Source organism: Alligator sinensis, unplaced genomic scaffold (genome assembly GCF_000455745.1).
Source record: "Alligator sinensis unplaced genomic scaffold, ASM45574v1 scaffold301_2, whole genome shotgun sequence".
Lineage (NCBI taxonomy): Eukaryota > Metazoa > Chordata > Crocodylia > Alligatoridae > Alligator > Alligator sinensis.
In genome coordinates, this window is record NW_005841874.1 from 1262235 (window position 1) to 1282627 (window position 20393).

The following is a 20393-nucleotide window of genomic DNA, read 5'->3' on the forward strand; positions in this document are numbered from 1 at the left end:
CTCTTTCCTGCCCAGGAAGGGGATCAGATGATCTGTTGAGGTCCCTTCCAACCTAACATCTATGAATCTATGAACTGCACGGTAGCCAATGCCATCGTCATCATGTCAGGCCCCATAGCTTGGGCACTCAGTGCCTGGACCTTCATGGTCATGCATGAATAAGCTTTTCATGAATCGGCTGCGTTTTGGTTAACCAGATGAATTCAGATTAGAGTTTGGGCTTAAAAAAAAAAAAAATAGCAAGGGTGATTAAAATACTTGAACCAGCCACCAAGGGAAGTTTGGATTCTCCACGGCAGCCATTTCTCCAACCAAGACTGGGTAACTTTCTGGAAGCGATCATGTAGCCAAAATGAGTGGAACGTAATGGCTTCTGATATACAGGAGTTCAGACCAGACAATCTACCAGTCCTTGTCGGCCCTCAGCTCAATGACTCTACAAAGCCCTACTATAAGAACATGCCGAAAAACAACAAAGGCTAAAATAACTTGTCACTTCATCCCCCCCAGTGCTACTACCATAAAAGCAACTAAATTGCACAGAAAGAACTAAGAACAGAGACCTCACACTACATTAGTTAGATCCACTGTACGCCGAGCCAAATTCTTCCCTCTTGAAGTTTGTGGATTGAATCCAGCCCACAATCCGGACATGAAATGTGCTATGTAAGTGATAAGTTTTTCACAGTACAGCATGAAGTGCCTTTCAACTTCTAGATAAACCAACAGGAGTGGGAAACCAGAGACAGGGATAAAAGCATCCCCCGAAGAAAACAAAACAGGACACGATTTCCTTCAGCCAAACTGGGAAACACAGAATATTTCTATTAGGGAAAAGCAGCACTATTCAAGAGTCCCCCTTCCAGTCCCCCTTATTCTCTCCCAAATACAAATTTTTCCAGACCAGGTAATAAAACAACTGGAAACAGGCATAGCAACAAAGAATATAACCAAAAGGACAGAAATCGCGGATTCTGATGGTTACCTGGTTGAATACGTGAGAAAGGTAATAACAGTACTAAAGCCCCTTAATCACGTTCAGTCATCCACATTGCCAGATGTGCTGTGTGCCTTGCTATCATAATGGTACTTCATCAAAATGACAGAAATGTGCGCCTTTTGCTGGCCTGACACCCTACCCAGGCTACTAAGAAAGCTTTAGACAGGGTGGAGTAACAGGTTTATTTCCAGGCCCCGAGACCTGTGGAGCAGGACTCTCCTTTGTAACCTGGGCTGGAGCTAAAGCTTGAATGGAGAATCTGGCGCTTCCTAATCACTCACCGCCTGGGATGTCTACGAGACTGCTGGACTCTTGGTGCTCGACAAGTCCTGGAGTTCCCCAAAAACAAACATCCCAACCAAGAGAAAGTGTTGGCTTTCTTGTATGCTCATACCCAATCCCTCCCTGTTTCTTCCTTTCCTTCATCTCCACACTCGCACACTAAACCCTAACCCAATGTATCAACTTCTTTTTTGCCACATCATTTGGGGCTGCTCTCATGGTCTTATTCAAGGCTTCCCCTCCAACCGCTTCCCCAACAATACCAGCTTCTGTTATTCATCCCACCATGCTTTCTCTACAGGGGACTGCTACAGGGTACAACTGGAGGGGCTGAATGACGGTAGGAGTGGAGCAGGGAACTGGGTGCGTTTAGCTTCAGCAGCCCTATCAGCATAACTGAACAAAATGGTGCTCCATGTTCCCCGCTGGCTTCTTTGTCTTCCTTGAATTGTGAAGCCTTCAGGAAGAAGACTGTCCTGCTCTGTTAGCACAAGATTTAGTACCTTTGAAAAGGGCCCTGCTGGATCATCATTAACAGATCCTCGCCCAGGCTCAGCTGCCCTTTCATTCTCCAAGAAGTCAAGATCTCGCGGTTAGGATTTTCCATCGCTTATGGATGTTTCCAATACTACAGTGATGAGAGCCAGCGTGAAAACCTGGAAAGAGAGAGATAATGCGTAAAAGGGATTTAACGAGCATCTCTGCTGCTTCTGCTTTTCTCTACCCCTCCCAGCCCCCTCTTTCATCCCCAGCACCTCCGTTGCCAGCATCACTATTTTACCCAGCACCTCCCACGCATCCCGGGCCTCCCACGGGGGAGATCCAGGACAACACTCCATCCATCTTCCTAAGCCCGAGGAACCCCAATTTCTATATGGGCCAATCTCGTGCTTTTTTCCCTTCGTAGCATGAGTTATTTCTCGTTCCCACACACGCACAGCGCGTCGGCTCATTGCTGTATCAAACGTAGCCGCTGGGCTCTTTTTTGGCCCAGACTCGGGCAAGGATGTTCCCTGTATAAACAAGAACCCAAGCGTTGCTGTATCTCATACAGACGGCATGCAGCACATTGGCTCGCCTGCAGGAAACATATGTCACCAGTTAAACAGATCATGAAAGCTTCAATCACTTCCTTATGCTGGAGCCTGGCTGGGCTCTTACCAACAGCAGACATCTTCAGCTGCCTCGCTCGCGTGGTGGGGATGGGCTTTGGGACCTGCCACAAAAACCTTCTTTGAGAGGAGCCCAGGGAACAATTACGAGCGCACCCCGCCCCAAAGCGGGCGATGGAGCCAGCTCCAGGTGATGGCAGAGAGGCTGCAAAACTCTTATATCCTGCCACACACTTTCCTCCTTTCTCCAAGGAGAGGAGAGGACTCCACCCCCTCCAGAGGAGCAAGAAAAACAGCTTCCTGTCAGCGCCTCATTAGCTCCCCAGCAGCCCCTAGCCCCAGGCTCCATAATGCTCTGCTCGCCACAGGCAAACCCGCCTGCACTTCTCATTGCAGCAATATTCAAGATGGGAAAAGCCCCATCAGGTCCCAGGCCGCCCAAACCCAGGGTCCAGAGTACGTCTGGTCCCGTTAGCAAAGGCGTTAGCTCAGACCTCTGCTGGGGGCAGGAGGTCGGGGGGGGGGGGGGGCACAGCACCCAGCTCGCCCTGCATGCTGTCGCAGGCAAAGACAACTGGTAGCTTGGTACATCAGATCTAGCGCGAGGTGCCGTGCAACTGTGCAGCGGCTCTCCCTTGTTCCCTGCCGTGCCAGCCTTGGAGCATCCAAGTGCTGTCACTACCCGGCAGCAACAAGCAGCCACCCATGGCCTGGTACGCAAGCTGGCATCTCAGCACACTGGGTTATCCAGGGCACGCTGTTCACAGACCCATGTCTTCCCTTCTCAGTGGCATTTTCATAGGCTGAGCATAGATAGCTTGCCAAAGAGGAGGCCAGTCCTCAGTGCAACCCTTAGAGGTGGCACACAGCGAATACTGGGACCTCCCAGGAGTTGCACGCAGCCCCAAGAGGTGCTTTTCCAGACCTCTGCATATTCCCCTCCTCCAGTACCAATTGGGCAGGGTCCTTCACACAGTATAGTGCCAACCTCTGCTCCTTCCATAGCATCTGAATTAAGATGCCTGCAATAGCATAGACCTGGCACACACACAGCGAGGCTCACTCCCTCCTGTCTCGCAGCTGGCCCTCTTGCTTTCGCCTGTGCCACTGGGTGCAGGCAGCCCTTTGCACCTACCCGGCACAGCCGTGAGCGACTCCACCAGGGCCCAGGCAGGGAAGACTCAGAGCTGCAGTATTCTCAGCACCAATAACAGACGCTGGCACGTGTTGGCAGTGATGTGCCGCTCGCCGAATATGCCCCACCCAGATCTCTCTGGCTGTCGTTCGTGATGGGGTACTACAACACAATGCTTCCCATTTACATGCGACTTCTCACTGGGGTGGAAGTGGCCTTTTTGCTAGATCCTCGGTGTGGAGGATACGGATGCCTCCTCATCCAACCCTGCAGGCTGATGTGGAAACTCCCCGCCAGCTACTTAGCTGTGTGAACCAGCACCTGCTGCCTTCTGTGCCTCAAAGCCCCCTTCTGAACTGGCCTGACCTCACCTGCAAGGCAAAGCCCAGTTCCTAGCCACCCCTTTCTGCAGCTCCACTTCGGGGAAGCGCTTCCAGGAGCGGCTGCCGTGCACACGCGGGCAGAGATGTTGCAGCTCGCGGCACAGGGGGCTGGACGAGACAAAACGCAACGCCCAGCAGTAAGCAGAGCAAGCCGCTCTTTACAGATGTTAGGTGCACACCGCCAGAAGCCCTAAGCCCTTACTCAGGTTTTATTCTAGCAAAATCCTTCCAATTTCCAAGGCTGAGCAGAAACTCCCCGCAGGTGCTGTCCAAGCGCAATATCCACACGCTGTCGCCCCCACTGGAACCAAACCAAACGCTCCAGGACACTACGGCGGGCACGGCAGCATCATGCTGGTACCCCAAGCGGATGCTGCCGCAGCCCTGCTCCCTGCATCCCCAGCTGTGAATAAGCCCAGGCTGCAAGGCACGGCACTGCTGCCTCCTCGCTTTGATGCGTACTCCAATTAGAGACGGCCCAGCTGGCTTTTCCACCACAGGGTCGCATGTGCTGGTTGCCGTCTGCTCATCCCTCACTGCCGCTCTCAGGCTGGGTGATTTCCAGTTAGCTCTTCCCCTGTTGGGCCCGTGAGAGCCATTCATTTCACTTGGTAAGAATTAATGCCAAGCTCCACCTCCTCCTCCCTGGTTCAATCCATCCAGAGCATTTGCCCATTGAACGGCGTCGCCTGTTGTCCATAACCCACCCGATTTGGGTGGCATTTGCAAACTCATTAATAAAGCTAGCAATTCATATGAATCTACAAGCCAGCCTTTTCCGTTCCCATATGACACTCCCCCTCCCTACCCTGGGGATGGCCAGTATGCTAATTGTGGTTGTTTTTCATCCACTAGTTTCTAAATTTGGGGTCAGGAAGGCATTTTACCCCATGGTTAGATTGGTATGAACTTGGGGGGGGGGGGGGGTGCTTGCCTTCCTCTGTAATGAGAGGTGCTGCCTTCTCCCTGGGGTCTCTTGAGCCTATATTAACAACCTTTTACAAAAACAAAATATTGGCTGCTGTGGTCCCCCTGCTTCACCTGTGGCAGGTTCAGGTATTAGGTCATGTGTTGCAACAGGGATGATGGTAGTCTTAGTGCGAGGTTACACTGCAGATGTATAGAGGATGGTTTGGATAGGGCTGATCCTGCCTCTGGCTGGGAGGTGGGCCAGATGTGACCTCCGGAGGTCCCTTCCAGCCTCACTTCTCCAGGATTTCTAATGAAATGCATTTCCTCCCACCAGCGTTGAGTCAAGCGTCGGCAGCACATCTTCCCACGTGGACAGTGCTATGTGTGCCCGCAGCGGGAAGCATCCCAGATGTTCCCGCGCTGCGAGTTGGCAGGAGCAGCGGTTCGGCTGGGGGCAGATAAGAGCCGGTGTTGTATTACTATGGGCATGGCATGGAAGAGGGTGAAGGAGCACTATTTAGTGACAGCACCGCTCTCGCTTTCCTCTCGGCCCCACCAGTCTGCGGCTGCCGAGAGCCACCCTTTGCTGTGCATATGCTCCCACCAGCCAAAACCTCCTTGGCTGGTGCCAAACATTTTTAGCAACATTTTCTCTCATGCAATCAGACCGACCAGACTGGGGGCCTGCGAGCAGCTTCCAGTAGGCGTCCCCACTGCTTCAAATTGCTGCCCATCGTGGCAGGAAGCCGGCCATACAGCCTGCGGCCAGCTCCGGCCACAGGCCCCAGGACTTGGGTTGGGGCAGACTTGGAGCTGAAAAACATGAGATGGCTCCAGCCAAAGAGAGACTTGCCAGTCTAGATGAAATTAGCTGCTTTCCTGAGGGTTAAGACACTGGTGAAGAGCTTTGAAAAAAGGCATGTTTCCCGCCTGGAGGATTCACACGGGCTTTTTCCAGCCCCTTGATATAGGATCCTTAAGAACACACAGTGGATATGTTTCATCTGCTTCCTTTTATTTTTAGCTTGCATTAGGGTAACTTCCTGCAGCGTTTTCCAGGATCTTTTATGCATTAAGGTTTAACACCATTAAATGATGGGCTTTGCAGGTCCCAACAGAAGGGCAGAGAACGTCCCTGCAGAGCAGCAGCTTTTGTACCAAGAGTGGTCCTTCCTAGGGACCAGATGCTGGCCACAAAATCCTCCAGCTACACTTTAGGTAGCCCCAGCTGAAGCAACCAGCCCTACAATCAATCCTCCAGAACAGGACCAGGTCCAGAAGCACACCCGCCACGTCCCACAGAGAACGGTTCGAGACAGACCAGCCCAGGAGTCGCACATCTGCCAAACGCAATACATCACATGGCAAGAAAGACACACAGCCCACAGGGGATGCTTTTAGCAACATGATGCATTAGGAAAAAAAACCACCCCAAAAAACCTGTTGACTGGGATGCCGCGAGCAGCAAGGTAAACTGCCCCCCCGTAGCACACGTGACCGCATGCCTGGTGTTACATGTTACACGGCCTACCGGCTCTGCAGCTCCCAGCAGCCAAAACAGATTTATCATCCTGTTCTCAGTAAACCCGTTGGATGCACTTGCAATGCCAGCCTCCGAAACCTTCTCGTGCTCCGGGTCTCTGCTGCGCACGTCCGTTCCTCGTCTCAGACACGGAGCTTAATCCCCTCAAATTTACAAACAGTTAAAAATATTTTATGTGGCTCTGTAAAAAAAAAAAAAATCACATGCATTTAAAGCCATTTAGGGCCTGAATTATGTTTTTAAATCTCGTCCAATTGGTAAGCATCATAAAAAGCTGAAATAAGTTATCTTGGAAATAACACAGGGAAATTACAGTCCCAGCTTCCAGCCGAGAAGGTCACGACCTGTGTGTGGTGGCTTCATTGCTCTGTCCATGACTAATGCAAGAAACCAACTCGAGGGCTGCTGGACTGTCTTGGGACTATATTTTAGTTGTCTTATTGGCTATAACCCACGGCAGTTTTAAGAGTGATCTTTACTTGCTCACCTCCTGCCAGGAGAATTTGCCTTTGTTCAGACAGCTCATGTTCGAGTACGTGACACTTGTCCTCGCCGGCACAGACACAGAGAAGTGGCACTAAACTACATACCAGATGGCCTGCTGGGAACTGCCTGGGCATGGGCTACGAGTGAAGAGCAGCAGAGGAGATATCCGAGCAGCAGGAGGGATGGTGGTGCTCCGAGGCAGTGTACCGGAGAACAGGAGATGCAAAGGAACGGCTACGTTGGGCGCTTGTACACGCAACGTTTTTTGCCCTTTCCTGCATTTTATTATTCCCAGCGAATGCAGTGAGAGCAAGAGGACAGAGGTAGGCAGCCCGCAGGCATTTTCGTCACTGTTGTCCAGCCCTGGGTTAGACAACACGCCAACCACCTGTCTTCTGGCCACAAAAGGGCCCCTAGCACGACTGCCGCTAGCAAAGCATGGGGATGCACGGTGGGACTGGGTCTACACCAGTCGAGACAAGGCCTTATGATCTGAACTTTGCCAGTTTTATCACTAAGCTCCTCAAGACAGTGGTCCAGAGTTACTGCACATCACGAACGAGCACGTCCCTCCCAGCAATCCTTAGCTCCCCTTCCCACCGAGTTGAGAGCAGATGATACCTATCTGGAGACCATCCTGCCTCACCCAGCAGCAGACTGCTCCCTCCACTGCTGGCTTTTTTATGCCCACTGGGAGGCAAACCCACCCCCGAATACTTCTCCCCACTTCATGTCGCTATACTCCATGCAGAGAGCTTCTCCACCCAAGGCATTTAACACACGGTAAGCTACGGCATGAATGGTATTGCATACAAGCTGCGCCGCACGGATACTCTCGGCACGCCTCTATGCCCGGTGCCTTATTGCGCTCTGGAAGTGGAGTGAGCTGCCTTGCTTCAGACAGCAATGAGTGGCCACAAAACCAGTTTGTGGAGAGCAGCTAGTGCAAGAAAATCTCGCACCCAAGCTTACCACACCCTACGCGAGTCCTCCCCTCTCCGGCGCCTGCATCCTTCAGCTACTTGGAGACTGTTTTGTCTCCTTCAGCCATTACTTAGTGAAGCCCAGACAGACCCGAGCTCTGATCTTTCCTTTTAAAGTCAATCCCTCCAATTCCCTACATTTTTGTTTCCCTTTTCCCAACTCCCTCTCTTCTGCCAATACCTTCCAGGGAGGGAGGTGCAGAGGAAGCAGAAAAGCTGCCAGGTCACCCGGGCTTGGGGGAGACCTCAAATGAAAAGTCCATCACAGCCGGCTCCCCACTCCTCTCCCTCACCCCCCCGGGAAAGGGCAGGTCCGTACACAGCTAAATCCACACCAGGAACAGGGCTTGTGCGGAAAATGGCTCCAATGTCAGTCAACACAACCCTCCTTCAACTGTTTTGGCTTGTAGCTCCAGAGACCTCGGAGGGGATTCACAAGTTCGCACTTGTGAAGAATTTGACCCCTGTTCCAGATGCTGCAGTGTAGATGGGAACCATCAGCATTGCCTCTCTCCCCGTGGGGGGCATCTCTGCATGCACCCCAAAGCCAACTGGCGGGAAGGCCTGGCATGAAACACACGTGCATTTATCCCATTTATGAATAGGGAAGAGGCCACAAGAAAGGAGAGATGAGGGTGACTGCGAGGTCACGCAGGGAAAACCAGCACAGCCCCACTTGGGACAGGGCAACCGGCCAGACTGGATGGTGCTGACAAGCTGGCGCTGGCACGAGCGGTTCCTGCAGTCCCCAGAGCCCTGCACCGTGCAAGAGCTTGCATGAAAACGTGTCAGAAAACTAAACCGTGCCACAAGCGACGGAGGCACAGGCTGATCCAGAACAGAAAAGCAGAGGGGCTGCGGGCAGCAGCTGGCAGGAAATCCAGCCATGCAGCTCTGTTTCCAGTCTCAATCTGTCTCCAACGCAGAGGCGGTTTCCCAGCTCTGTGACCCTCTGTGATTCTTTCCAGAGCCGTACGTGAGGCTGTTTCATCCCAAGGATGCGGGCCGTTGCGCACGCTGCCCTCCTGCTTCCCTAAACCGCGAGCAGATTTCGCGCCGTGCCTTCAAAGGGAACGCGCCGGTGGCCCCGTCCAGCGCGCGGGCGTGCAGCTGGTGACGGGACAGTCTCACCTGGCAGGCAGCAGATGCCAGATCTGCAGAGCCACAGAGGCAGTAGGCACCGCGCTTCAAGGGGCAGGTTGCAGCGCAGGAAGGTGTTAACCAAGACCGACTGAGCAGGCTTCAATTAGGTTCCTGGCAGGGAATCAGAAAGCCAAGTTCTGTTGTGCTGCCAGGTCATCAATGGATCCATCAAGCGGTGCCTGCGAGGCGCCAAATCTATCAGCTTCCCCATATGGATGCCATCCACGGAGAGCCATTTCCTGCCTAATCGGTATCAGCCCTGCTCCTCCCTCCCCGACACGGCTCTTTACAGTGCGCTGTAACTCTGTACATAATGTTTTACAACAGGTAAAGCAACACCAAACAAATGCCCCGCACCCAGGGGCTTTGCAAAACAGGGGCCGCGCTGCCAGCGAGAGCTCAAATTCACTCCGTCGCAGGCCAAGGTCTTGCATCACAGGCTCCCGGCAGAGCAGGAAACCCTCGAGGCTGTGTCTGTCCCCACCACGAGACCTTGTGCTTCAGTCACCAGAGAAGTTGGAAGATCCCACCCCTGGGATTTCGGCAGCTGTGATCTGCGCCCCCCCAATGCAGATGCAGGTTACACGGAAGACCTGGGCCTGTAGGCATCAAGAAGGGCACCCGTCCCTCAATCTCCAGCCTGGACAGGGGGAGAGGGGGGGCAATGTATTCCCCAACAAGTGGCTTGAGCCTGTGCAGATGACTTGTGCGCCTTGTAAAAGGTTTCCCTGCATGAGACGGGGGTTATTTTGGCTTTCATGTGGTGTCTGGTGAAAGAGAGTCTGAAGCAGAGGCAGATAAAGAGAGGAAATTTCTTGGCATAGGGTTTCAGCTCTCCTGCCCTATAAACAGTGCTGACAGCAAGAGACGGCAGTGATGGACACCCAGATAAGATCCTAGATAGACAGGTAATTTGGGATAAGAGGTTTGTCTGGCAGTGTTTAGGGGAAAGTTGCCATGTGTTGTCAGAAAGCCTGTTCCACCCCCCTGGCAGGGCACTAAGATGGGCACTGGGCTCCCCCCGGGAAGTCCCCGCGCCGCTGGGCTCCATGATATCCATACAAAAGAGGTTTCGCCCCCCTCCTCCCCCACCTCATTAAAAACCACAGCTGACTTTCGGGAGGGCTCTGTAGAAGGATTCACCCCGGAGAAACCGTTTCTGCCGCTCACTCGGTGCAAGGAGAGGAGTTTAGCATTCTTGCCACCTCCAGGAAAACATTGCGCTCCTTCATTTGATGAGCTGTCACATATTCTTAAAGTTAAACACCTTCACAAACACACGCTATTCTGGGAAATAATTTCTCCTGTTTAAAGATTCATTGATATTGGTGTTGGAGAGAAAACAGCATTTCTTCCCTTCCTCCGGTCAGCCATCACGGTGGAGCAAGATCGCTTCTGATAACAATAAAAGCGCCACCTTGGCCCCTGGGATCATTTCACCAGCTCTCCAATTTGCACAGCCCTGAGTAAAGGCAATGTAAAGCCTAATGCCTCAAATATAGGGGCGTAAAATGTTTTAAGTGTGGACATAGCGGGTATAAATTATGAAGAATTTTAGGAAAATAGCTAAAGCACAACTCTTGTTCGAATGCTGTAAAACTTGCACGGAAGTGAAAATAATTCACTGTAGGAAAGTGGGATTGATCACGTGGCCAAGGTAAAGCAGGCGCTTATGCTATACCTTTAGTTTAAGGCATGCTAGTTTGGACTGGGCTCCTGTCTGATAGATTCCCCATTTCAACTTGCACTGCATCAGCAGGTCTGTTGGGTTACCAAAGAGAAACAGAAGCAATTACCGAGGGCATTGCAGAGAAACTCAATGATACCTTTGCATCAGCCTCCGCCGTAGAGGAAGGCAGGAAAGTTCCATTCTTTTCAAGTAATAGAATAAAGTATTAGATTAACCAGAGGTGTCAGAAATACCGGGGCAAGAGAGACGAGCAAGCCATGGGACCCAGATGCTTAAATCCCAAAGCAGCAAAGGATTTCAAGAATCAAGTAACTGCACTACTACCAGAGAGGCAAAAATCAGCTATTCTTTTGGAGTACAGGAGGGCAGGACATGTTTTAAATGCATGCAGGAGGCAACTCTGGGGATTACAAAGCAAACTGGTTATTATGGTAATTAAAGAGAGAATTTAAAAAACAAACAAACAACCATACAGGTCTACAAGACAAGACATCATGGGGCAAGCCAGCATACATCCCTTAAATGAAAAACTGTGCTTCTGTGTTTTACTATAATTATATCAGCTGGTCAAAATGATGGGTAAAGAAGAATAGCTCGACATACTGGATCTGGACTTCCCAAGAGCCGTGAGAAGTCCCTCCCAAGAGGCTACTGAACAAAGCATACAGTCACGGAGCAAGAAGCAAAAGTAGCATCATGGATTAGGACCTCACTGATCCAGAAAACAAAATAGGAAAGAAAGTGATCATTTTTCAATACGGCAAGATTAAGAGTAGGGGGTCCCAAGGTTCAATATTCATACCAACGGTTATACATATTAATAGTCAAGGGAAGCAGAAGCCTTCCACGCACGGTAGGAAAATCTGAAAAGGACCCAGGTCCACCCCACATACTTGTTCATTAAACTAAGAAAAGTCTGTAATGGGCTTCAGAGGGAACTAGGAGAGCTTGATGAACAGGCAGCCCTGAATTCAGCAGAGACAGATGCAAAGTCATGCATGTTGCAAGGACCAATTTGAACTGGATTCACAACAACAAAAACTGTTAGGATGCATATGAATGGGATGCACAATGCGTAATTGCTGTTACAATACCTTCAGTCAATAGCACACTCACCTGGACTACCGCATTCAACCCTGCGAACCTTTGTCTCCAACAGCTGCTCAAACAACGGCGCTTTTAAAGGATACGTGTTTCCACATAAGGGAGGTTTATTATTCTTTATATTGCAGGAGTGCATGGAAGCGCCAGCAAGGCCAGAGCCGCAGCATGGCAGACACCATACAAACGCTCACTTAGACAACCCTGTACCAAAGGACTTGTGCTTGTAGCAGACGGGGAAGAGCATTATCCCTTATTCTGTGCTTGGGAAACTGAGGCTTTGAGAAAGTAGATTACTTGCCCAGAGTCGCACCAGAAATCTGTGCTTCTGCCAGCCACCGGACCCTGAAAATCTCCCCTACTGGGGTGCCTTAGCCACAAGTCCACTCCCTAAAGAGGAATAAGACTTATGGACCAATTTAGTGCCTGATTTCTGTCGTTTAGACAGTGATCTTCTTGGGAGAGAGCATGCGCCTTCCTCTGCATGTGTGTACTGCACTCGGCCCATCACAGGCACTGCAGAAAACAATACATCCTGGAACAACAAGGACTGGACTTCATCACCATTAAAAGGTCCCTTCGGCGTTTGATTTTTACATGATAAACATCGCTGGCGTCTTTGAAACGCATGCAGACGTGGAGAGAAATTAGCTTGAGTCGGAGGCGACGGTGTAGGTGGCTGGGAAGGGTAGGGCAGCGCACCCATTCCTCGGGCTGCTCCGAAGCTCGCCGGAAGAGGAACGTGGTGTGGGACGCCGGGCTACGGGGCCAGTCCCAAGGCGGGCCGCGCTAGCAGCTCATCACGTTGCAGCAGTGCATCCTGGGAAGAAGGCTCTTTTGGCAAGGCTCTTAGCAGACTTGACACATGAGAGATACCAGGCCCAGATCAGGGGCCTCGCCTTGAAATCTGGACCAGGCAGCCCACGGAGATGGCTTTGGGGAATTCTCTGTTACAAACAGGGAGGGGAATAACCGTAAAGCCAAACCAAATACCGCAGGCCAATCCAGGGTAAACAGAGGCCTTTCAGAGTGGCTCACACAGAGCAGATGGGGAAAAAACGCGGTGGAAATGATACTAAGGAGGAAATATGTAAACAGTGCTGAGCAACCCGCAGATGGAGGGGCTGCGCGGGGAGGGGTGCTTGCCTCGGGACTCTGCCTTCCGTCACGAAGCCCCCCGAGGGGCTCGGCGCGCTCGCACACGGCCCGGTACTGAGGCTGAGGCCTCTCACACAGGCTCGCATTCAGGCGTCAGCTTGGTTTTCATAACACTGTCGGCTTCAGCTCCGAGAACTTGGCACTTCGGACAAGCTCAGCAGTAAAAGTGTCTCGTTTCCTCCTGAAGGGCCGGGCTGTTCTCGCTCCCCGGCCCCCGTCCTCAACCTGCAGCTGCCTGGGGCTCGTGCTGGCTTGGCTTCCTTTTCTTCTTGGTACCACTATATGCTCCCTTTTCTCCCCGGTGGCTGGCACGATCCTTGCCCCCTCTGTGCTATGGGCTTCACAGTCGTGGGAACCGCATTTCTTATCCCGCTCTGCAGCTCACCCCACGCTGCATGGCTGTGGCCAGGCCAGTGGCTCTTTGGGTTGCCTCTGCATGACAGGGCTGGGCAAGTGGCAAGCTGCAATGGCATAAGAGCCCCCCCCCAAATAGTACAACAGCAAAATTAGCTGAGATCTACAGAAATCAAGTCATTCTCCCCTTCTCTGAATGCAGCTAAGAAAGCCTGTTCCTGTGCCTCAAACCACAAGAAAACCCACTTTTTATGGAAGTTTCATTTATTTCACCCCGGGCCTATGCTGCACAACCATCTTGCAAAGAATAAAAGCCCAGTAACAGCACAAGGGTGACGGTGCCTTTTACACTCAGAGCATACTAAAGGCAAGTAAAGCATGAGCACCTGCATGTTGAAACTCGGTCACTGGTGCTAACTGCCCTCTGAGCCTCTCAAAGTCCAGCCCCCTCTTTGGGGTCCTTCGGGGGCTGGACTCCACGATCCTCCGGGGTCCCTTCCAGCCCGAATGTCTATGAAATCTATGAAAAAGTTATGCTGTTTCAGGTGAGGGTTAACTCTGGGCCATGCTACTTAGCTCGTGTTAGGGTAACTTCAGTCTGCTCCACAGAGACAAGCAAAGTTTCAGTCCTCCGGTATCCCAGGATGCTCCTTCGATCGGGGACAGAGCCCGGGCATTCTGGTTCCTAGCCACACCCCTGCTCACCAGCCCTCTAGGGGCAAGTCAGAGCCGTGCAGGCAAGAAGCAGTACTATCCCTTAGCCTGCGACTGTGCACAGCATGGTCCAGCTGCAACGCCATTTCACGTTCCCCAGATTTCGTGGAACTTCACCCTAAACCTGGCTCCCTCGACAAACTACTGCCACCTGGCATCAGGACACTGGAGACTCCCTTAGCTGCTCAAGAACCAGGCACCAGAAGTCGGCTGCATGAAGGGAGAAGCAGCCACCGCCTGATCAACCTTCTGCTGCTCTGCAATCATTAGCACGAGGCAGGTAGTGCAAGGAAACGCAGCCATCCTTGATTAACCTGATGATTAGGAACACCTGTAATCTATTTCCTGGGCATGCCAGGGCTGCACAGGGCAGGAACTGTGGCTGAGCCAAGAAAGGGACTCTCTCCAACATAGCAATGAAGCAAGAAGGGGCAATTTGTGCTGAGCTGTAGCAGAAGATGGCTGCTCATTAGGGCACCGTCTAGCACGATGGGTTGGGAGAGTGGAAGGCAAGAGGCTGTGCGGATCTGCATTTTCCCAGCTGCTCAGGGCCATCAGGATGCCCAAAAGAAGAGGCAGTGACGGGGGGAAAAGGGTGTTTGAGAAGGGGACCCCTCCAGAACAGATGTAAGCAGCTAACAGGTCAGCCTGAAAATAAGTGCGCAGAAAGCCTATGGTCCTACCAACTGTTAGCAATGGCCAAACAGTCACTCACCCTCTGCTGGGGAATATATGGGCTTGCAAACCAAGTGCTGTGACTCTAGAAGAAATCTGACCTGAACAGCAAAAAGCGACCTTATCCCCAAACCCCTAGCATATGCAGCCCATGGCATGTATCCTTGTCTTCCTCTCCACCATTGGATGAACCAGCTATATGCATGCCAGCACCCATTCCTTCAGTCACAGTATGCCTCTGGTGAGATATGTTGGGCTAGTCAAAAGGCAACTCCCCAGGCGATGGGGTAGGTAAGCAATGAGGGGTTAACAGACGCCGGAAAGAGACTGCTTGCAGTCACAGATTCAGGTAGGCAGAAGTGAGCAAGGACTTCTGAACGGTCCCCGCTGCATTGATATTGGACATTCAACTTCTTCAATGGCTAGTTTTCGACAAATAAATTCAATATTTATTTCCCCCAAGTGGCAGGCAGGAGAGGGAAGGAGGAAGAACACTTATTCAATAATTGTACAACCTTCAAGAAAATCCATAAATTACCCAGCTCGATCTGCCACTATAATTTCCAGCCAAAGTCCTAATGAATCTTTCCCAACAATCGTGTAAGGACAGGTCTGAAAATGTATTGGACTTCATAAGCACTTGTGTAAGCAAAGCAGAGGGATTAGCAGAAGCCGTTACCCACCCTGAACTAAAGCTGTGCCACCAGGCTGGGGATCCATGTATAGATCCACCTTCACCTGCTGTTGTAGTACCGGTGAGCTGGATAGCAAAGGAGATGTTCAGTTAGGAGGGATGTGCAAGGCTTTACCTTGGCCAAGCATGTAGAGCAATGGGAAGGTGGATTTGGAGGTCCTAGAGGGACCCAGAGATGGAAAGTAAGCCGCTAGGGTAGGAGAAGGGAAACAGCAGCGAGGAGGATTGAGCAGCACCAAACAGAAGATGGTTTCCGGAGCAGAAGGATAAAGTGGGGTTTTAAAAAGTAGAATGAGTTGGGGGGGAAAAAGGGGTGTGGGTTCCCAGGAGGTACCACAGCAGCGAGATACAGGCCCTTCCCGCGAGCAGGAGGGGGCTACTTCAGAGGACAACCAGGGCCTCAGAAAAGCACAGGGGATGTGGAGATGAGGATTCTTGAAAAGCAGCCTTTTCTAGGTCCCAGAAAGGTGTCTCAGGTCAAAGAAATGATTGTCTTCTTCAAAGGGCAAGATGCCTAAGCCCACTGCTGACCAATCGCCCCCCTCAAGAGCTGCACCCAATAGAAAGAAAAATATCCGCGGGCAAAGAAGGGACTGCAAGCTCTGCGGATTCCCGAATAGACCCTTAACCTCTCCCTAATGCAAGAGTCTTTCATGGAGCCTTTTGGGATAACTTGATTTGGGAAGGCCAACAGTTTATAACACCTTGCATATATAGGATCACTCAGGATGGAAGCCACAAAACCCAAAGACTACTGGGGGGGGCGGGTAATATCTTCTACCTGCAAGAGCCTTTAGAGACTGCTTGAGATCCCAACCCCGTTGTCCAGACAGGTGAGAAAGCCGCTTAAATCGATGGGCTGTTCCTCACCAAGACGCACAATCCAAACGGGTTTCACAGGTTGCGTGGTTGGATTATACACAATTATTCAGCAAAACCTTGACCCTCAGCCCTCTGACTGTTAAGCAGGAGAGAGGGAGAGAGACTGACAGATTTATGATCCAAACTTAACATCCAGATTACATGCAAGTTAATATGCTGGAATGAAGATAAGAGCACAGGCAATGTTTCAACAGGAACAAAATGCGGGGTAGGGGGGTGGGGGACGGAGACTTTAATAAACCACTACTCTAAAAATCATTCCTCGACGTAGTTCACTCAAATTCACCTTCTCCCCTTCTTCTGTGACAAGCATAAGAGAAGGTAATTTAAAATTCAGAGAACAGAGAGAAGGGGAGGGAAGGTGGGATCTCAATGTTTTCCCTATCCGCAAATTTCTACACCGTTTCTACCAATCAATCAATCCGTCTTTAGGGAACATCTTCTCCCTGGAAGCTCTCCATTGAGGGGCTTTTCTGTGACAGATCCCTCAACATTTAGACAGACTATTGCATCCATTAAAATCTTACTCTACTTACAAAGACAGGTTGAAGGCTGCAGATCACTGAAAAATACTTTAATTAGAGCACCTTGTTTCTGGTGTGGGATGCCCCAAGTCAATAGGGGCACAGAGCACAGATTGCCGTCAGGATCAGGATAGCTGAACCGTTGCCTCCCAAAGAAACGATTATAAAGCTGCCAAGACTCTAACAAGGAGTCCAATTACACTTTGAAGTCGCCAATACTCTGTAAAACTTTTTTTTCCCTTTCCCTGAGAATATTTTGCACTTCAAATGCTATTCCCACAGTGAGGATTTACCGCTTCTCAATTTGCAGCTCGGCTTCCATTGCCGGGCGGGATCACGTCATGTCATCCGCAAGTTGCTCCGGAGACTCACCGAGACGGTCCGTGGCCCTCCTCGCCATGAGTTATCCGAGCACCTCAGTTTCTGCAATGCATTTAAATGTCACAAGGAGGGAGGGAAGGGATTTTACCCCCATTTCACAGATGGGGAACCGAGGCACAAAAGAACTAAATAACCCTCCCAGTGTCACACAGGAAGAAGAGAAAACTAACTAGGTCTGTCGAATTGTGGGTAGTGACCCTAAACGTTGATCCTCCTCCTTCATTTCTTTCTTGGGAAGAACCTCTCTCTCTAGAAACTCCAGCTACTACTGCCCGTACCCCCAAGTCATAGAGCAGCGGGGCTGGAAGGGACCTCCAGAGCTCATCTAGTCCAACCCCCTGCTGGATGCAGCAGCATCCCTATCCAAACCAGCCCATACAAACATTAATCTAAGCTCAGACTACTTCTTTACAGAGCTCTTGAAGGCACAAAAAAAAATGGCACTCTCTCCAGCACTTGAGCCACTATCACGTTATGGGGAAAATGTGGCTGTGGTATCTCATGGGAGATGTAGTCTAGCTAAGCAGCCAGCTCCATGCAAGGCAGAGGAAGCTTAAATGAACCCAAACTCCAACGAGGCACTGCAACACTATAGGGAGGACACCGCTTACCGCCACACCAACCACAAGTGGAGGCAGGAGGTTTCAAAGTGAACATTTTTTACTTCGGAAATTCCCAAAACGGTTTGAACAAGAAGTGTCAGAAAACCCAGCTATTTCGCTGCTATATCAAGTACCACATTCTCGCACATGCAAAAGTCACCTTTAAAAAGAAACCCCATCAAAACTGGGTGCTAGAAATTGGTGCGTGTTATATTCAGGGAAATACGCTAATAGTGGTCTTTTTTTTTTCCTCTGTCCCTTAAGTGTGGAGTAGGGGAAAAGCAAAAAGCAAAGTCTGCACTGGGAGCAGAAGGATGAGCGGCAGGCTCTTCTCCCTCTCTGGGAGCCATGGGGCTCTTCAGCCTGGAAAAGCGCAGGCTCAGGGGTGATCTGGTGGCCACCTATAAGTTTATCAGGGGTGTTCACCAGGATCTGGGGGAACGTCTGTTCGCCAGAGCGCCCCAAGGGATCTAACGGTCACAAACTCCTCTGCAACCGTTTCAGGCTGGACGTAAGGAAGAACTTCTTTACTGTCTGAGCCCCCAAGGCCTGGAACAGGCTGGCGCCGGAGGTGGTACAAGCACCTACTCTAGACTCCTTTAAGAGGCAAGTGGACATTTATCTTACTGGGATCCTGTGACCCCAGCTGACTTCCTGTCCCTGGGGCAGGGGGCTGGACTCGATGATCTTCCGAGGTCCCTTCCAGCCCTAATGTCTATGAAATCTATGAGATGTACAAGCCCATGGTCCCACTTTAAGTACCCCTGAAGCATCAGATAAAACTTTCCCCGGACAATGAGGGGCTCATTCAAGTTAACCGACATTCGAGCTGGGTGTGTTAATACTGGATGACGTTTAATGCTCCACCCCACTCCACACACGTGTACCTGTTTAGCCCGGGACAACCAGACCCAGGAGAAACCTGATGTCTGTTTTTACCCTCCGTTAGAAAAGAGCTCTCCTTGCAGTTTCTTTGTTCTGCCTTTCACAAACAAAAGTAGGCATCTTATTCTGGGGTGAGAAAATAATCCTATTCGTTTAATTCCTGGATATACCTCAACCTTTTATCTGAATTTAAGAGAGAAAGCAAGCTTCAAAAATATCAAGACTTCTAGGCCAGAAATTCCAATTCGACCCGTTGCAGAAGTTACATACTTTGAACCTGAGCTGTTCCCAGCATTCCAGGTCTTGCAGTTTGTTTCTATAAGGAAGCAACCTTGATGATGTGGTCAGCTTGCCTTTTTTTTTTTGGACACAATCCTGGGTATTTACAAAGAAGGTATGCAAAGTCTCGATTCCCAGAACATGATGGGAATCATGCAGCAGAAGGCTGGTTTTTTGGTCCCAGTCCCCAGGTCTTTTTCTGGCCCGGACTTTGTTCTCTCTCATTATGAATCGTTTGTGGGCGCTCTCTGGAATCTCCTTGCCGGCTTGTGTTTGAAGTGTTCCTATTCCAGTGGTTTTCAAACTCTTTAGACTCAAGGCTTCCCCTGGAAAATGCCAGCTCTTTGCTTTCATGTGTAGCCTGGGTACAGTCAATGGTGTTCCCTATTCTCATTCGGATGGGATGGGTAGGCAGGAGGGGATGCTGTGAGGGATGCCAGAATTTCAAGCAGATCCCTCGTTCCTCCACAAAGTTTGGCCAAGCCCCAAGTTCTTAACTATATACAATTTATTAAGTTATAATATACATAAACAGAAAACTAAAATATCACAAAGAACACTAACCAAGGTCAAACCCTAAATAACACTATTTACAACATCACAATACAACATTTCAATTACAAAATATTTAAGGCGCAAAACATGAACAATCTTAATAACATCTATTCCTCAATATAGTCCCTGACCCATGGCAAGAGATAGTCCTTCTTCCGATGGGGTCCCTTGGGGGGTGTCCAGGAAGCACCAGGGGCCCCTCCCCTTACGGCCTTGACTAGGCAGGGGGCTGCTCCCCCAGCCCCTTCTCCGGGTTTGCCTGCCCCAAACGTCTTTCCCCGGTGGGGCCCAAGGGCCCAATAACTCACGCTCCCTCGTGGGGGTGGTCAGGGCACGCCTCGATGGGGTCTCCTCTGCTGGAGCGCCTCCCCAGGACTCTCCCACGACGCTGGGCTCCTCCCCACCCTGTGCCCCGCTCTGGGCACCGAGGCACAATACAGGCACCCCACTCCCACAGCTGCTCTTCCAGGGGCGGCTTCAGGAGCCTTAGGCGTATTGCCCGCTGGGGGAGAGCTCCCCAGCTTTTCTCGGCTCTGCTCTTCGAGTCCCTCGCAGCATCTCCCCTTGTGCTGGGCACACCGCTCCTTTTATACGCTCGAGTCTCTGCCCCTCAAGTCTTCCAGACCTGATAGTTCGCAGTCTTCAATCAGGTCCAGGGGAGCTCTTCTCCCCCTCCCCTCAGGAAAGGGGCGTGACTTTATTTCCCCTGCTGCCTCTTGATTCGGTGGAGCCCCTCCACCAATCAAAGACAGCAGGATCTCAAGCCTGGGACTCAACCCAAGCTCTGAAAGGGGAGCCTCCTACACGCGCTTTTTCTAACTATGGAAAAATACCAGAGCAATTCTTCTGCGGCAAAGCACTCCAGCAGACCACAAGAGTTCATGATTATTTTGGACACTACGGATCCCTATTTGAAATTT

General features: G+C 51.0%; 1 long non-coding RNA gene across 1 annotated transcript in view; it reads right to left on the bottom strand.

The window, feature by feature from the left end:
* Nucleotides 1–20393, bottom strand: part of LOC102381447 — a 52089-nt gene that overhangs the window by 10733 nt on the left and 20963 nt on the right. Inside the window, exons 2-4 of the long non-coding RNA XR_323057.1 lie at nucleotides 17065–17194; nucleotides 6356–6548; nucleotides 1786–1938 (exon numbers count right to left, since the gene is read on the bottom strand). This is a non-coding gene — a long non-coding RNA (uncharacterized LOC102381447). The remainder of the gene's footprint in view (nucleotides 1–1785; nucleotides 1939–6355; nucleotides 6549–17064; nucleotides 17195–20393) is intronic.